The sequence below is a fragment of the Saccoglossus kowalevskii genome, chromosome 1 (assembly GCF_978046115.1).
Source record: "Saccoglossus kowalevskii chromosome 1, keSacKowa6.1, whole genome shotgun sequence".
NCBI lineage: Eukaryota > Metazoa > Hemichordata > Enteropneusta > Harrimaniidae > Saccoglossus > Saccoglossus kowalevskii.
In genome coordinates, this window is record NC_140641.1 from 6,182,855 (window position 1) to 6,197,705 (window position 14,851).

Below are 14,851 nucleotides of genomic sequence, written 5' to 3' on the forward strand. Positions count from 1 at the left end.
AAAGTAATGGCAATGTCGTGGCAAAGTATTGGCAAAGTAGTGGCAAAGTAGTGGTAAAGTAGTGAAAATGTTGTTGCAAAGTACAGGTAAAGTAGTGCCAAAGTACTGCAAAATAGTGGCAAAGTACGGAAAGCAGTGGCAAAGTACGGCAAAGTAGTGTCAAAGTACGGCAAAGTAGTGGCAAAGTACGGCAAAGTAGTGACAAATTACTGCAAAGTAGTGGCAAAGTACGGCAATGTAGTGGCAATGTAGTGGCAAAGTACGGCAAAGTAGTGGCAATGTACTGCAAAGTGGTGGCAAAGTAAGGTAAAGTAGTGGCAAAGTTCGGAAAAATAGTGGCAAAGTACTGCAAATTACAGGAAAGTAGTCGCAAAGTACGGCAAAGTAGTAACAAAGTAATGCAAAGTAGTGGGAAAGTACTGCAAGTAGTGGCAAAGTAGTGGCAAAGTACGGCAAAGTAATGGCAAAGTACGGCAAAGTAGTGGCAAAGTAATGCAAAAAGTGTCAAAGTACGGCAAAGTAGTGGCAAAGTACGACAAAGCAGTGGTAAAGTACTGGAAAGTAGCGGAAACGTACGTCAAAGTTGTTGCAAATACGGCAAAACAATGGCAAAGTAATGCAAACAGTGGCAAAGTACTGCAAAGTAATGGCAAAGTATGGCAAAATAGAGGCAGAGTACGGCAAAGTAGTGACAAGTACGGCAAAGCAGTGGCAAAGTAGTAGCAAAATGGTGGCAAAGTAGTGACAAAGTAGTGGCAAAGTACGGCTAAGTAGTGGCAAAATAGTGGCAAAATAGTGGCAAAGTAGTGACAAAGCAGTGGCAAAGTACGGCAAAGTAGTGGCAAAGTACTGCTAAGTAGTGGAAAAGTACGGCAAAGTTGTGGCAAAGTAGTAGCAAAGTAGTGGCAAAATACGGCAAAATAGTGGCAAAATAGTGGCAAATTAGTGGCAAAGTATGGCAAAGTAGTGGCAATGTCGTGGCAAAGTAGTAGCAAAGTAGTGGCAAAGTGCGGCAAAATAGTGGCAAAATAGTGGCAAATTAGTGGCAAAGTACGGCAAGGTAGTGGCAAAGTATGGCTAAGTAGTGGCAAAGTACGGCAAAGTAGAGGCAAAGTACGGCATAGTAGTGGCAAAGTACGGCAAAGTAGTGGCAAAGTACTGCAAAATAGTGGCAAATTACGACAATGTAGTGGCAATGTAGTGCCAAAGTACGGCAAAGTAGTGGCAATGTCGTGGAAAAGTATTGGCAAAGTAGTGGCAAAGTAGTGGCATAGTGCGGCAAAGTAGTGGCAAAGTACGGCAAAGAAGTGGCAAAGTAGTGGCAAAGTAGGAGCAAAGTAGGAGCAAAGTACGGTAAAGTAGTGGGAAAGTACGGCAAATTAGTGGCAAAATACTGCAAAGTACGGCAAAGTAGTGGCAAAGTAGTAGCAAAGTAGTGGCAAAGTACGGCAAAATAGTGGCAAAATAGTGGCAAATTAGTGGCAAAAGTACTGGCTAAGTACTTCTAAGTAGTGGAAAAGTACGGCAAAGTAGTGGGAAAGTACGGCGATTTACTGGCAAAGTATTGGCCATGTAGTGGCAAAATACTGCAAAGTACGGCAAAGTAGTAGCAAAGTAGTAGCAAAGTAGTGGCAAAGTACGGCAAAATAGTGGCAAAGTAGTGGCAAACTAGTGGCAAAGTAGTGGCAAAGCAGTGGCAAAGTACGGCAAAGTAATGGCAATGTCGTGGCAAAGTTGAAGCAAAGTAGTGACAAAGTAGTGTCAAAGTACGCCAAAGTAGTGGAAAAGTTCGTCAAAGTAGTGGCAAAGTAGTGGCAAAGAAGTGGCAACGTAGTGGCAAAGTAGTGGCAAAGTACGGCAAAGTACGGAAAAGTAGTGACAAAGTACGGCAAAGTCGTGGAAAAGTACGGCAAAGTAGAAGCAAAGTTCTGCAAAGTAGTGGCAAAGTACGGCAAAGTAGTGGCAAAGTATGGCAAGTAGTCGCAAAGTAGTGGCAAAGTACGGCAAAGTAATGGCAAAGTACGGCAAAAGTAGTGGCAAAGTAATGCAAAAAGTGTAAAAGTACGGCAAAGTAGTGGCAAAGTAATGCAAAAAGTGTCAAAGTACAGCACAGTAGTGGCAAAGTACGGCAAGTAGTGGTAAAGTAGTGGCAAAGTACGGCAAAGTAATGGCAATGTCGTGGCAAAGTATTGGCAAAGTAGTGGCAAAGTAGTGGTAAAGTAGTGAAAATGTTGTTGCAAAGTACAGGTAAAGTAGTGCCAAAGTACTGCAAAATAGTGGCAAAGTACGGAAAGCAGTGGCAAAGTACGGCAAAGTAGTGTCAAAGTACGGCAAAGTAGTGGCAAAGTACGGCAAAGTAGTGACAAATTACTGCAAAGTAGTGGCAAAGTACGGCAATGTAGTGGCAATGTAGTGGCAAAGTACGGCAAAGTAGTGGCAATGTACTGCAAAGTGGTGGCAAAGTAAGGTAAAGTAGTGGCAAAGTTCGGAAAAATAGTGGCAAAGTACTGCAAATTACAGGAAAGTAGTCGCAAAGTACGGCAAAGTAGTAACAAAGTAATGCAAAGTAGTGGGAAAGTACTGCAAGTAGTGGCAAAGTAGTGGCAAAGTACGGCAAAGTAATGGCAAAGTACGGCAAAGTAGTGGCAAAGTAATGCAAAAAGTGTCAAAGTACGGCAAAGTAGTGGCAAAGTACGACAAAGCAGTGGCAAAGTACTGGAAAGTAGCGGAAACGTACGTCAAAGTTGTTGCAAATACGGCAAAACAATGGCAAAGTAATGCAAATAGTGGCAAAGTACTGCAAAGTAATGGCAAAGTATGGCAAAATAGAGGCAGAGTACGGCAAAGTAGTGACAAGTACGGCAAAGCAGTGGCAAAGTAGTAGCAAAATGGTGGCAAAGTAGTGACAAAGTAGTGGCAAAGTACGGCTAAGTAGTGGCAAAATAGTGGCAAAATAGTGGCAAAGTAGTGACAAAGCAGTGGCAAAGTACGGCAAAGTAGTGGCAAAGTACTGCTAAGTAGTGGAAAAGTACGGCAAAGTTGTGGCAAAGTAGTAGCAAAGTAGTGGCAAAATACGGCAAAATAGTGGCAAAATAGTGGCAAATTAGTGGCAAAGTATGGCAAAGTAGTGGCAATGTCGTGGCAAAGTAGTAGCAAAGTAGTGGCAAAGTGCGGCAAAATAGTGGCAAAATAGTGGCAAAATAGTGGCAAAGTACGGCAAGGTAGTGGCAACGTACGGCTAAGTAATGGCAAAGTAGTGGCAAAGTAGTGGCAGGTAGTGGCAAAGCAGTGGCAAAGTACAGCAAAGTAGTGGTAAAGTACAGCTAAGTAGTGGAAAAGTACGGCAAAGTAGTGGGAAAGTACGGCAAATTAGTGGCAAAGTAGTGGCCTAGTAGTGGCAAAATACTGCAAAGTACGGCAAAGTCGTGGCAAAGTAGTGGCAAAGTAGTGGCAAAGTACGGCAAAATAGTGGCAAAATAGTGGCAAATTAGTGGCATACTACGGCAAAGTAGTGGCAATGTCGTGGCAAACTAGTGGCAAATTAGTGGCAAAGTAGTGGCAAAGTACTGGAAAAGTACTGGCAAAATACTGCTAAGTACTGCTTAGCAGTGGAAAAGTACGGCAAAGTAGTGGCAAAGCATGGCAACTAGTGGCAAAGAAGTGGCAAAGTAGTGGCAAAGTATGGCAAAGTAATGGCAAAGTACGGCAAAGTTGTGGCAAAGTAATGCAAAAAGTGTCAAAGTATGGCAAAGTAGTGGCAAAGTAATGCAAAAAGTGTCAAAGTACAGCAAAGTAGTGGCAAAGTATGGCAAGTAGTGGCAAAGTAGTGGCAAACTACGGCAAAGTAATGGCAAAGTACGGCAAAGTAGTGGCAAAGTAGTGGTAAAGTAGTAGCAAAATAGCGGCAAAGCAGTGGCAAAGTACGGAGATTTACTGGCAAAGTATTGGCCAAGTAGTGTCAAAATACTGCAAAGTACGGCAAAGTAGTGGCAAAGTAGTAGCAAAGTAGTGGCAAAGTACGGCAAAATAGTGGCAAATTAGTGGCAAATTAGTGGCAAAGTATGGCAAAGTAGTGGCAATGTCGTTTCAAAGTAGTAGCAAAGTAGTGGCAAAGTACGGCAAAATAGTGGCAAAATAGTGGCAAATTAGTGGCAAAGTATGGTAAGGTAGTGGCAAAGTATGGCTAAGTAGTGGCAAAGTACGGCAAAGTAGAGGCAAAGTACGGCATAGTAGTGGCAAAGTACGGCAAAGTAGTGGCAAAGTACTGCAAAATAGTGGCAAATTACGACAATGTAGTGGCAATGTAGTGCCAAAGTACGGCAAAGTAGTGGCAATGTCGTGGAAAAGTATTGGCAAAGTAGTGGCAAAGTAGTGGCATAGTGCGGCAAAGTAGTGGCAAAGTACGGCAAAGAAGTGGCAAAGTAGTGGCAAAGTAGGAGCAAAGTAGGAGCAAAGTACGGTAAAGTAGTGGGAAAGTACGGCAAATTAGTGGCAAAATACTGCAAAGTACGGCAAAGTAGTGGCAAAGTAGTAGCAAAGTAGTGGCAAAGTACGGCAAAATAGTGGCAAAATAGTGGCAAATTAGTGGCAAAAGTAATGGCTAAGTACTTCTAAGTAGTGGAAAAGTACGGCAAAGTAGTGGGAAAGTACGGCGATTTACTGGCAAAGTATTGGCCAAGTAGTGGCAAAATATTGCAAAGTACGGCAAAGTAGTGGCAAAGTAGTAGCAAAGTAGTGGCAAAGTACGGCAAAATAGTGGCAAAATAGTGGCAAATTAGTGGCAAAGTATGGCAAAGTAGTGGCAATGTCGTGGCTAGGTAGTGGCAAAGTACTGGCAAAGTAGTGGCAAAGTACTGGAAAAGTAGTGGCAAAGTACTGCTAAATAGTGGCAAAGTACGGCAAAGTAGTGGCAAAGTACGGCAAACTAGTGGCAAAGTACGGCAAAGCAGTGGCAAAGTAGTGGCAAAGTAGTGGCAAAGTGCGGCAAAGTAGTGTCAAAGTACGGCAAAGTAGTGGTAAAGTAGTGGCAAAGTAGGAGCAAAGTATGGTAAAGTAGTGGGAAAGTACGGCAAATTAGTGGCAAAATAATGCAAAGTACGGCAAAGTAGTGGCAAAGTAGTAGCAAAGTAGTGGCAAAGTACGGCAAAATAGTGGCAAAATAGTGGCATATTAGTGGCAAAGTATGGCAAAGTAGTGGCAATGTCGTGGCAAAGTAGTGGCAAAGTAGTGGCAAAGTACTTGAAAAGTACTGGCAAAGTACTGCTAAGTAGTGGAAAAGTACGGCAAAGTAGTGGCAAAGTACGGCAAACTAGTGGCAAAGTATGGCAAACTAGTTGTAAAGTACGGCAAAGTAGTGGCAAAGTACGGCAAAGTAGTGGTAAAGTACGGTTAAATAGTGGCAAAATAGTGGCAAATTAGTAGCAAAGTAGTGGTAATGTCGTGGAAAAGTATTGGCAAAGTAGTGGCAAAGTGCGGCAAAGTAGTGGCAAAATACGGCAAAGAAGTGGCAAAGAAGTGGCAAAGTAGTGGCAAAGTAGGAGCAAAGTACGGCAAAGTAGTAGCAAAGTACTGCTAAGTAGTGGAATAGTACGGCAACGTAGTGGGAAAGTACGGCAAATTAGTGGCAAAATAGTGCCAAATTAGTGGCATAGTATGGCAAAGTAGTGGCAATGTCGTGGCAAAGTAGTGGCAAAGTAGTGGCAAAGTACTGGAAAAGCACTGGCAAAGTACTGCTAAGTAGTGGAAAAGTACGGCAAAGTAGTGGCAAAGTACGGCAAACTAGTTTCAATGTATGGCAAACTAGTTGTAAAGTACGGCAAAGTAGTGGTAAAGTACGGTTAAATAGTGGCAAAATAGTGGCAAATTAGTGGCAAAGTATGGCAAACTCGTTGTAAAGTACGGCAAAGTAGTGGCCAAGTACGGCAAAATAGTGGTAAAGTACGGTTAAATAGTGGCAAAATAGTGGCAAATTATTAGCAAAGTAGTGGTAATGTCGTGGAAAAGTATTGGCAAAGTAGTGGCAAAGTAGTGGCAAAGTGCGGCAAAGTAGTGGCAAAATATGGCAAAGAAGTGGCAAAGTACTGGCAAAGTAGGAGCAAAGTACGGCAAAGTAGTAGCAAAGTACTGCTAAGTAGTGGAAAAGTACAGCAAAGTAGTGGGAAAGTACGGCAAATAAGTGGCAAAATAGTGCCAAATTAGTGGCATAGTATGGCAAAGTAGTGGCAATGTCGTGGCAAAGTAGTGGCAAAGTACATTTACAGGCTGATGCAGTACTAAGCTGCACTCCTATATTTGCAGGCTGATGCAGTAAACTGCATTCCTATATTTGCAGGCTGATGCAGTAAACTGCACTCCTACATTTGCAGCTCGAAGCAGTAAAGCGCATTCCTATATTTGCAGGCTGATACAGTAAACTGCACTCCTATATTTGCAGGTCGATGCAGTAAACTGCATTCCTATATTTTCAGGTTGAAGCAGTAAACTGCACTCCTATATTTGCAGGTTGTAGCAGTAAACTGCACTCCTATATTTGCAGGTTGATGCAGCAAACTGCACTCCTATATTTACAGGTTGAAGCAGTAAACTGCACTCCTACATTTGCAGGTTGATGCAGTAAACTGTGTTCCTATATTTTCAAGTTGAAGCTGTAAACTGCACTCCTATATTTGCAGGCTGATCAGATGCAGTAAACTGCATTCCTATATTTGCAGGTTGAAGCAGTAAACTGCACTCCTATATTTGCAGGTTGATGCAGTAAACTGCATTCCTATATTTTCAGGTTGATGCAGCAAACTGCACTCCTATATTTGCAGGTTGATGCAGCAAACTGCACTCCTATATTTGCAGGTTGATGTAGTAAACTGCATTCCTATATTTTCAGGTTGATGCAGTAAACTGCACTCCTACATTTGCAGGTTGATGCAGTAAACTGCATTCCTATATTTTCAGGTTGATGCAGCAAACTGCACTCCTATATTTGCAGGTTGATGCAGCAAACTGCACTCCTATATTTGCAGGTTGATGTAGTAAACTGCATTCCTATATTTTCAGGTTGATGCAGTAAACTGCACTCCTACATTTGCAGGTTGATGCAGTAAACTGCACTCCTATATTTACAGGTTGAAGCAGTAAACTGCACTCCTATATTTGCAGGTTGATGCAGTAAACTGCACTTCTATATTTGCAGGTTGATGCAGTAAACTGCACTCCTATATTTACAGGTTGAAGCAGTAAACTGCACTCCTATATTTACAGGTTGATGCAGTAAACTGCATTCCTATATTTGCAGGTTGATGCAGTAAACTGCACTCCTATATTTGCAGGCTGATGTAGTAAACTGCAATTCTATATTTGCAGGCTGATGCAGTAAACTGCACTCCTATATTTGCAGGTTGATGCAGCAAACTGCACTCCTATATTTTCAGGTTGATGCAGTAAACTGCATTCCCATATTTTCAGGTTGATGCAGTAAACTGCACTCCTATATTTACAGGTTGATGTAGCAAACTGTATTACTATATTTGCAGGTCGATGCAGTAAACTGCACTCCTATATTTGCAGGTTGATGCAGTAAACTGCACTCCTATATTTGCAGGTTGATGCAGTAAACTGCATTCCTATGTTTCCAGGTTGATGCAGCAAACTGCACTCTGATATTTACAAGTTGAAGCAGTAAACTGCACTCCTATATTTGCAGGTCGATGCAGTAAACTGCACTCCTATATTTACAGGTTGAAGCAGTGAACTGCACTCCTATATTTGCAGTTCGATGCAGTAAACTGCACTCCTATATTTGCAGGTTGATGCAGTAAACTGCACTCCTATATTTGCAGGTCGATGCAGTAAACTGCATTCCTATATTTGCAGGTTGAAGCAGTAAACTGCACTCCTATATTTGCAGGTCGATGCAGTAAACTGCACTCCTATATTTGCAGGTTGATGCAGTAAACTGCACTCCTATACTTACAGGTTGAATCAGTAAACTGCACTCCTATATTTGCAGGTTGATGCAGTAAACTGCACTCCTATATTTACAGGTTGATGCAGCAAACTGCATTCCTATATTTGCAGGTTGAAGCAGTAAACTGCACTCCTATATTTACAGGTTGAAGCAGTAAACTGCACTCCTATATTTACAGGTTGATGCAGTAAACTGCACTCCTATATTTGCAGGTCGATGCAGTAAATTGCACTTCTATATTTACAGGTTGATGCAGCAAACTGCATTCCTATATTTGCAGGTTGAAGCAGTAAACTGCACTCCTATATTTGCAGGTCGATGCAGTAAACTGCACTCCTATATTTGCAGGTTGATGCAGTAAACTGCTCTCCTATATTTACAGGTTGAAGCAGTAAACTGCATTCCTATATTTGCAGGTTGATGCAGTAAACTGCACTCCTATATTTGCAGGTTGATGCAGTAAACTGCACTCCTATATTTGCAGGTTGATGCAGCAAACTGCACTCCTATATTTGCAGGTTGATGCAGTAAACTGCATTCCTATATTTGCAGGTTGATGCAGTAAACTGCACTCCTATATTTGCAGGTTGATGCAGTAAACTGCACTCCTATATTTACAGGTTGAAGCAGTAAACTGCATTCCTATATTTGCAGGTTGATGCAGTAAACTGCACTCCTATATTTGCAGGTTGATGCAGTAAACTGCACTCCTATATTTGCAGGTTGATGCAGTAAACTGCACTCCTAAATTTGCAGGTTGATGCAGTAAACTGCATTCCTATATTTGCAGGTTGATGCAGCAAACTGCACTCCTATATTTACAGGTTGAAGCAGTAAACTGCACTCCTACATTTGCAGGTTGATGCAGTAAACTGTGTTCCTATATTTTCAGGTTGAAGCTGTAAACTGCACTCCTATATTTGCAGGCTGATCAGATGCAGTAAACTGCATTCCTATATTTGCAGGTTGAAGCAGTAAACTGCACTCCTATATTTGCAGGTTGATGCAGTAAACTGCATTCCTATATTTTCAGGTTGATGCAGCAAACTGCACTCCTATATTTGCAGGTTGATGCAGCAAACTGCACTCCTATATTTGCAGGTTGATGTAGTAAACTGCATTCCTATATTTTCAGGTTGATGCAGTAAACTGCACTCCTATATTTGCAGGTTGATGCAGTAAACTGCACTCCTATATTTACAGGTTGAAGCAGTAAACTGCACTCCTATATTTACAGGTTGATGCAGTAAACTGCATTCCTATAATTTCAGGTTGATGCAGTAAACTGCACTCCTATATTTGCAGGTTGATGCAGTAAACTGCATTCCTATATTTCCAGGTTGATGCAGCAAACTGCACTTCTATATTTACAGGTTGAAGCAGTAAACAGCATTCCTATATTTGCAGGTTGATGCAGTAAACTGCATTCCTATATTTGCAGGTTGATGCAGCAAACTGCACTCCTATATTTACAAGTTGAATCAGTAAACTGCACTCCTATATTTGCAGGTCGATGCAGTAAACTGCACTCCTATATTTACAGGTTGAAGCAGTAAACTGCACTCCTATATTTGCAGGTCGATGCAGTAAACTGCACTCCTATATTTGCAGGTTGATGCAGTAAACTGCACTCCTATATTTGCAGGTCGATGCAGTAAACTGCACTCCTATATTTACAGGTTGATGCAGCAAACTGCATTCCTATATTTGCAGGTTGAAGCAGTAAACTGCACTCCTATATTTGCAGGTCGATGCAGTAAACTGCACTCCTATATTTGCAGGTTGATGCAGTAAACTGCACTCCTATATTTACAGGTTGAAGCAGTAAACTGCATTCCTATATTTGCAGGTTGATGCAGTAAACTGCACTCCTATATTTGCAGGTTGATGCAGTAAACTGCACTCCTATATTTGCAGGTTGATGCAGCAAACTGCACTCCTATATTTGCAGGTTGATGCAGTAAACTGCATTCCTGTATTTGCAGGTTGATGCAGTAAACTGCACTCCTATATTTGCAGGTTGATGCAGTAAACTGCACTCCTATATTTACAGGTTGAAGCAGTAAACTGCATTCCTATATTTGCAGGTTGATGCAGTCAACTGCACTCCTATATTTGCAGGTTGACGCAGTAATCTGCACTCCTAAATTTGCAGGTTGATGCAGTAAACTGCATTCCTATATTTGCAGGTTGATGCAGCAAACTGCACTCCTATATTTACAGGTTGAAGCAGTAAACTGCACTCCTACATTTGCAGGTTGATGCAGTAAACTGTGTTCCTATATTTTCAGGTTGAAGATGTAAACTGCACTCCTATATTTGCAGGCTGATCAGATGCAGTAAACTGCATTCCTATATTTGCAGGTTGAAGCAGTAAACTGCACTCCTATATTTGCAGGTTGATGCAGTAAACTGCATTCCTATATTTTCAGGTTGATGCAGCAAACTGCACTCCTATATTTGCAGGTTGATGCAGCAAACTGCACTCCTATATTTTCAGGTTGATGTAGTAAACTGCATTCCTATATTTTCAGGTTGATGCAGTAAACTGCACTCCTACATTTGCAGGTTGATGCAGTAAACTGCACTCCTATATTTTCAGGTTGATGCAGTAAACTGCATTCCTATATTTTCAGGTTGATGCAGTAAACTGCACTCCTATATTTACAGGTTGATGCAGTAAACTGCATTCCTATATTTGCAGGTTGATGCAGTAAACTGCACTCCTATATTTGCAGGTTGATGCAGTAAACTGCACTCCTATATTTGCAGGTTGATGCAGTAAACTGCATTCCTATATTTCCAGGTTGATGCAGCAAACTGCACTCCTATATTTACAGGTTGAAGCAGTAAACTGCATTCCTATATTTGCAGGTTGATGCAATAAACTGCATTCCTATATTTGCAGGTTGATGCAGCAAACTGCACTCCTATATTTACAAGTTGAAGCAGTAAACTGCACTCCTATATTTGCAGGTCGATGCAGTAAACTGCACTCCTATATTTACAGGTTGAAGCAGTAAACTGCACTCCTATATTTGCAGGTCGATGCAGTAAACTGCACTCCTATATTTGCAGGTTGATGCAGTAAACTGCACTCCTATATTTGCAGGTCGATGCAGTAAACTGCACTCCTATATTTACAGGTTGATGCAGCAAACTGCATTCCTATATTTGCAGGTTGAAGCAGTAAACTGCACTCCTATATTTGCAGGTCGATGCAGTAAACTGCACTCCTATATTTGCAGGTTGATGCAGTAAACTACACTCCTATATTTACAGGTTGAAGCTGTAAACTGCACTCCTATATTTGCAGGTTGATGCAGTAATCTGCACTCCTATATTTACAGGTTGATGCAGCAAACTGCATTCCTATATTTGCAGGTTGAAGCAGTAAACTGCACTCCTATATTTGCAGGTTGATGCAGTAAACTGCACTCCTATATTTACAGGTTGATGCAGCAAACTGCATTCCTATATTTGCAGGTTGAAGCAGTAAACTGCACTCCTATATTTACAGGTTGAAGCAGTAAACTGCACTCCTATATTTACAGGTTGATGCAGTAAACTGCACTCCTATATTTGCAGGTCGATGCAGTAAATTGCACTCCTATATTTACAGGTTGAAGCAGTAAACTGCACTCCTATATTTGCAGGTCGATGCAGTAAATTGCACTCCTATATTTACAGGTTGAAGCAGTAAACTGCATTCCTATATTTGCAGGTTGATGCAGTAAACTGCATTCCTATATTTGCAGGTTAATGCAGCAAACTGCACTCCTATATTTACAAGTTGAAGCAGTAAACTGCACTCCTATATTTGCAGGTTGATGTAGTAAACTGCATTCCTATATTTTCAGGTTGATGCAGTAAACTGCACTCCTACATTTGCAGGTTGATGCAGTAAACTGCACTCCTATATTTACAGGTTGAAGCAGTAAACTGCACTCCTATATTTGCAGGTTGATGCAGTAAACTGCACTCCTATATTTGCAGGTTGATGTAGTAAACTGCACTCCTATATTTACAGGTTGAAGCAGTAAACTGCACTCCTATATTTACAGGTTGATGCAGTAAAGTGCATTCCTATATTTTCAGGTTGATGCAGTAAACTGCACTCCTATATTTGCAGGTTGATGCAGTAAACTGCATTCCTATATTTCCAGGTTGATGCAGCAAACTGCACTTCTATATTTACAGGTTGAAGCAGTAAACAGCATTCCTATATTTGCAGGTTGATGCAGTAAACTGCATTCCTATATTTGCAGGTTGATGCAGCAAACTGCACTCCTATATTTACAAGTTGAAGCAGTAAACTGCACTCCTATATTTGCAGGTCGATGCAGTAAACTGCACTCCTATATTTACAGGTTGAAGCAATAAACTGCACTCCTATATTTGCAGGTCGATGCAGTAAACTGCACTCCTATATTTGCAGGTTGATGCAGTAAACTGCACTCCTATATTTGCAGGTCGATGCAGTAAACTGCACTCCTATATTTACAGGTTGATGCAGCAAACTGCATTCCTATATTTGCAGGTTGAAGCAGTAAACTGCACTCCTATATTTGCAGGTCGATGCAGTAAACTGCACTCCTATATTTGCAGGTTGATGCAGTAAACTGCACTCCTATATTTACAGGTTGAAGCAGTAAACTGCATTCCTATATTTGCAGGTTGATGCAGTTTACTGCACTCCTATATTTGCAGGTTGATGCAGTAAACTGCACTCCTATATTTGCAGGTTGATGCAGCAAACTGCACTCCTATATTTGCAGGTTGATGCAGTAAACTGCATTCCTATATTTGCAGGTTGATGCAGTAAACTGCACTCCTATATTTGCAGGTTGATGCAGTAAACTGCACTCCTATATTTACAGGTTGAAGCAGTAAACTGCATTCCTATATTTGCAGGTTGATGCAGTAAACTGCACTCCTATATTTGCAGGTTGACGCAGTAATCTGCACTCCTAAATTTGCAGGTTGATGCAGTAAACTGCATTCCTATATTTGCAGGTTGATGCAGCAAACTGCACTCCTATATTTACAGGTTGAAGCAGTAAACTGCACTCCTACATTTGCAGGTTGATGCAGTAAACTGTGTTCCTATATTTTCAGGTTGAAGCTGTAAACTGCACTCCTATATTTGCAGGCTGATCAGATGCAGTAAACTGCATTCCTATATTTGCAGGTTGAAGCAGTAAACTGCACTCCTATATTTGCAGGTTGATGCAGTAAACTGCATTCCTATATTTTCAGGTTGATGCAGCAAACTGCACTCCTATATTTGCAGGTTGATGCAGCAAACTGCACTCCTATATTTGCAGGTTGATGTAGTAAACTGCATTCCTATATTTTAAGGTTGATGCAGTAAACTGCACTCCTACATTTGCAGGTTGATGCAGTAAACTGCACTCCTATATTTTCAGGTTGATGCAGTAAACTGCATTCCTATATTTTCAGGTTGATGCAGTAAACTGCACTCCTATATTTACAGGTTGATGCAGTAAACTGCATTCCTATATTTGCAGGTTGATGCAGTAAACTGCACTCCTATATTTGCAGGTTGATGCAGTAAACTGCACTCCTATATTTGCAGGTTGATGCAGTAAACTGCATTCCTATATTTCCAGGTTGATGCAGCAAACTGCACTCCTATATTTACAGGTTGAAGCAGTAAACTGCATTCCTATATTTGCAGGTTGATGCAGTAAACTGCATTCCTATATTTGCAGGTTGATGCAGCAAACTGCACTCCTATATTTACAAGTTGAAGCAGTAAACTGCACTCCTATATTTGCAGGTCGATGCAGTAAACTGCACTCCTATATTTACAGGTTGAAGCAGTAAACTGCACTCCTATATTTGCAGGTCGATGCAGGAAACTGCACTCCTATATTTGCAGGTTGATGCAGTAAACTGCACTCCTATATTTGCAGGTCGATGCAGTAAACTGCACTCCTATATTTACAGGTTGATGCAGCAAACTGCATTCCTATATTTGCAGGTTGAAGCAGTAAACTGCACTCCTATATTTGCAGGTCGATGCAGTAAACTGCACTCCTATATTTGCAGGTTGATGCAGTAAACTACACTCCTATATTTACAGGTTGAAGCAGTAAACTGCACTCCTATATTTGCAGGTTGATGCAGTAATCTGCACTCCTATATTTACAGGTTGATGCAGCAAACTGCATTCCTATATTTGCAGGTTGAAGCAGTAAACTGCACTCCTATATTTGCAGGTTGATGCAGTAAACTGCACTCCTATATTTACAGGTTGATGCAGCAAACTGCATTCCTATATTTGCAGGTTGAAGCAGTAAACTGCACTCCTATATTTACAGGTTGAAGCAGTAAACTGCACTCCTATATTTACAGGTTGATGCAGTAAACTGCACTCCTATATTTGCAGGTCGATGCAGTAAATTGCACTCCTATATTTACAGGTTGAAGCAGTAAACTGCACTCCTATATTTGCAGGTCGATGCAGTAAATTGCACTCCTATATTTACAGGTTGAAGCAGTAAACTGCATTCCTATATTTGCAGGTTGATGCAGTAAACTGCATTCCTATATTTGCAGGTTGATGCAGCAAACTGCACTCCTATATTTACAAGTTGAAGCAGTAAACTGCACTCCTATATTTGCAGGTCGATGCAGTAAACTGCACTCCTATATTTACAGGTTGAAGCAGTAAACTGCACTCCTATATTTTCAGGTCGATGCAGTAAACTGCACTCCTATATTTGCAGGTTGATGCAGTAAACTGCACTCCTATATTTGCAGGTCGATGCAGTAAACTGCACTCCTATATTTACAGGTTGATGCAGCAAACTGCATTCCTATATTTGCAGGTTGAAGCAGTAAACTGCACTCCTATATTTGCAG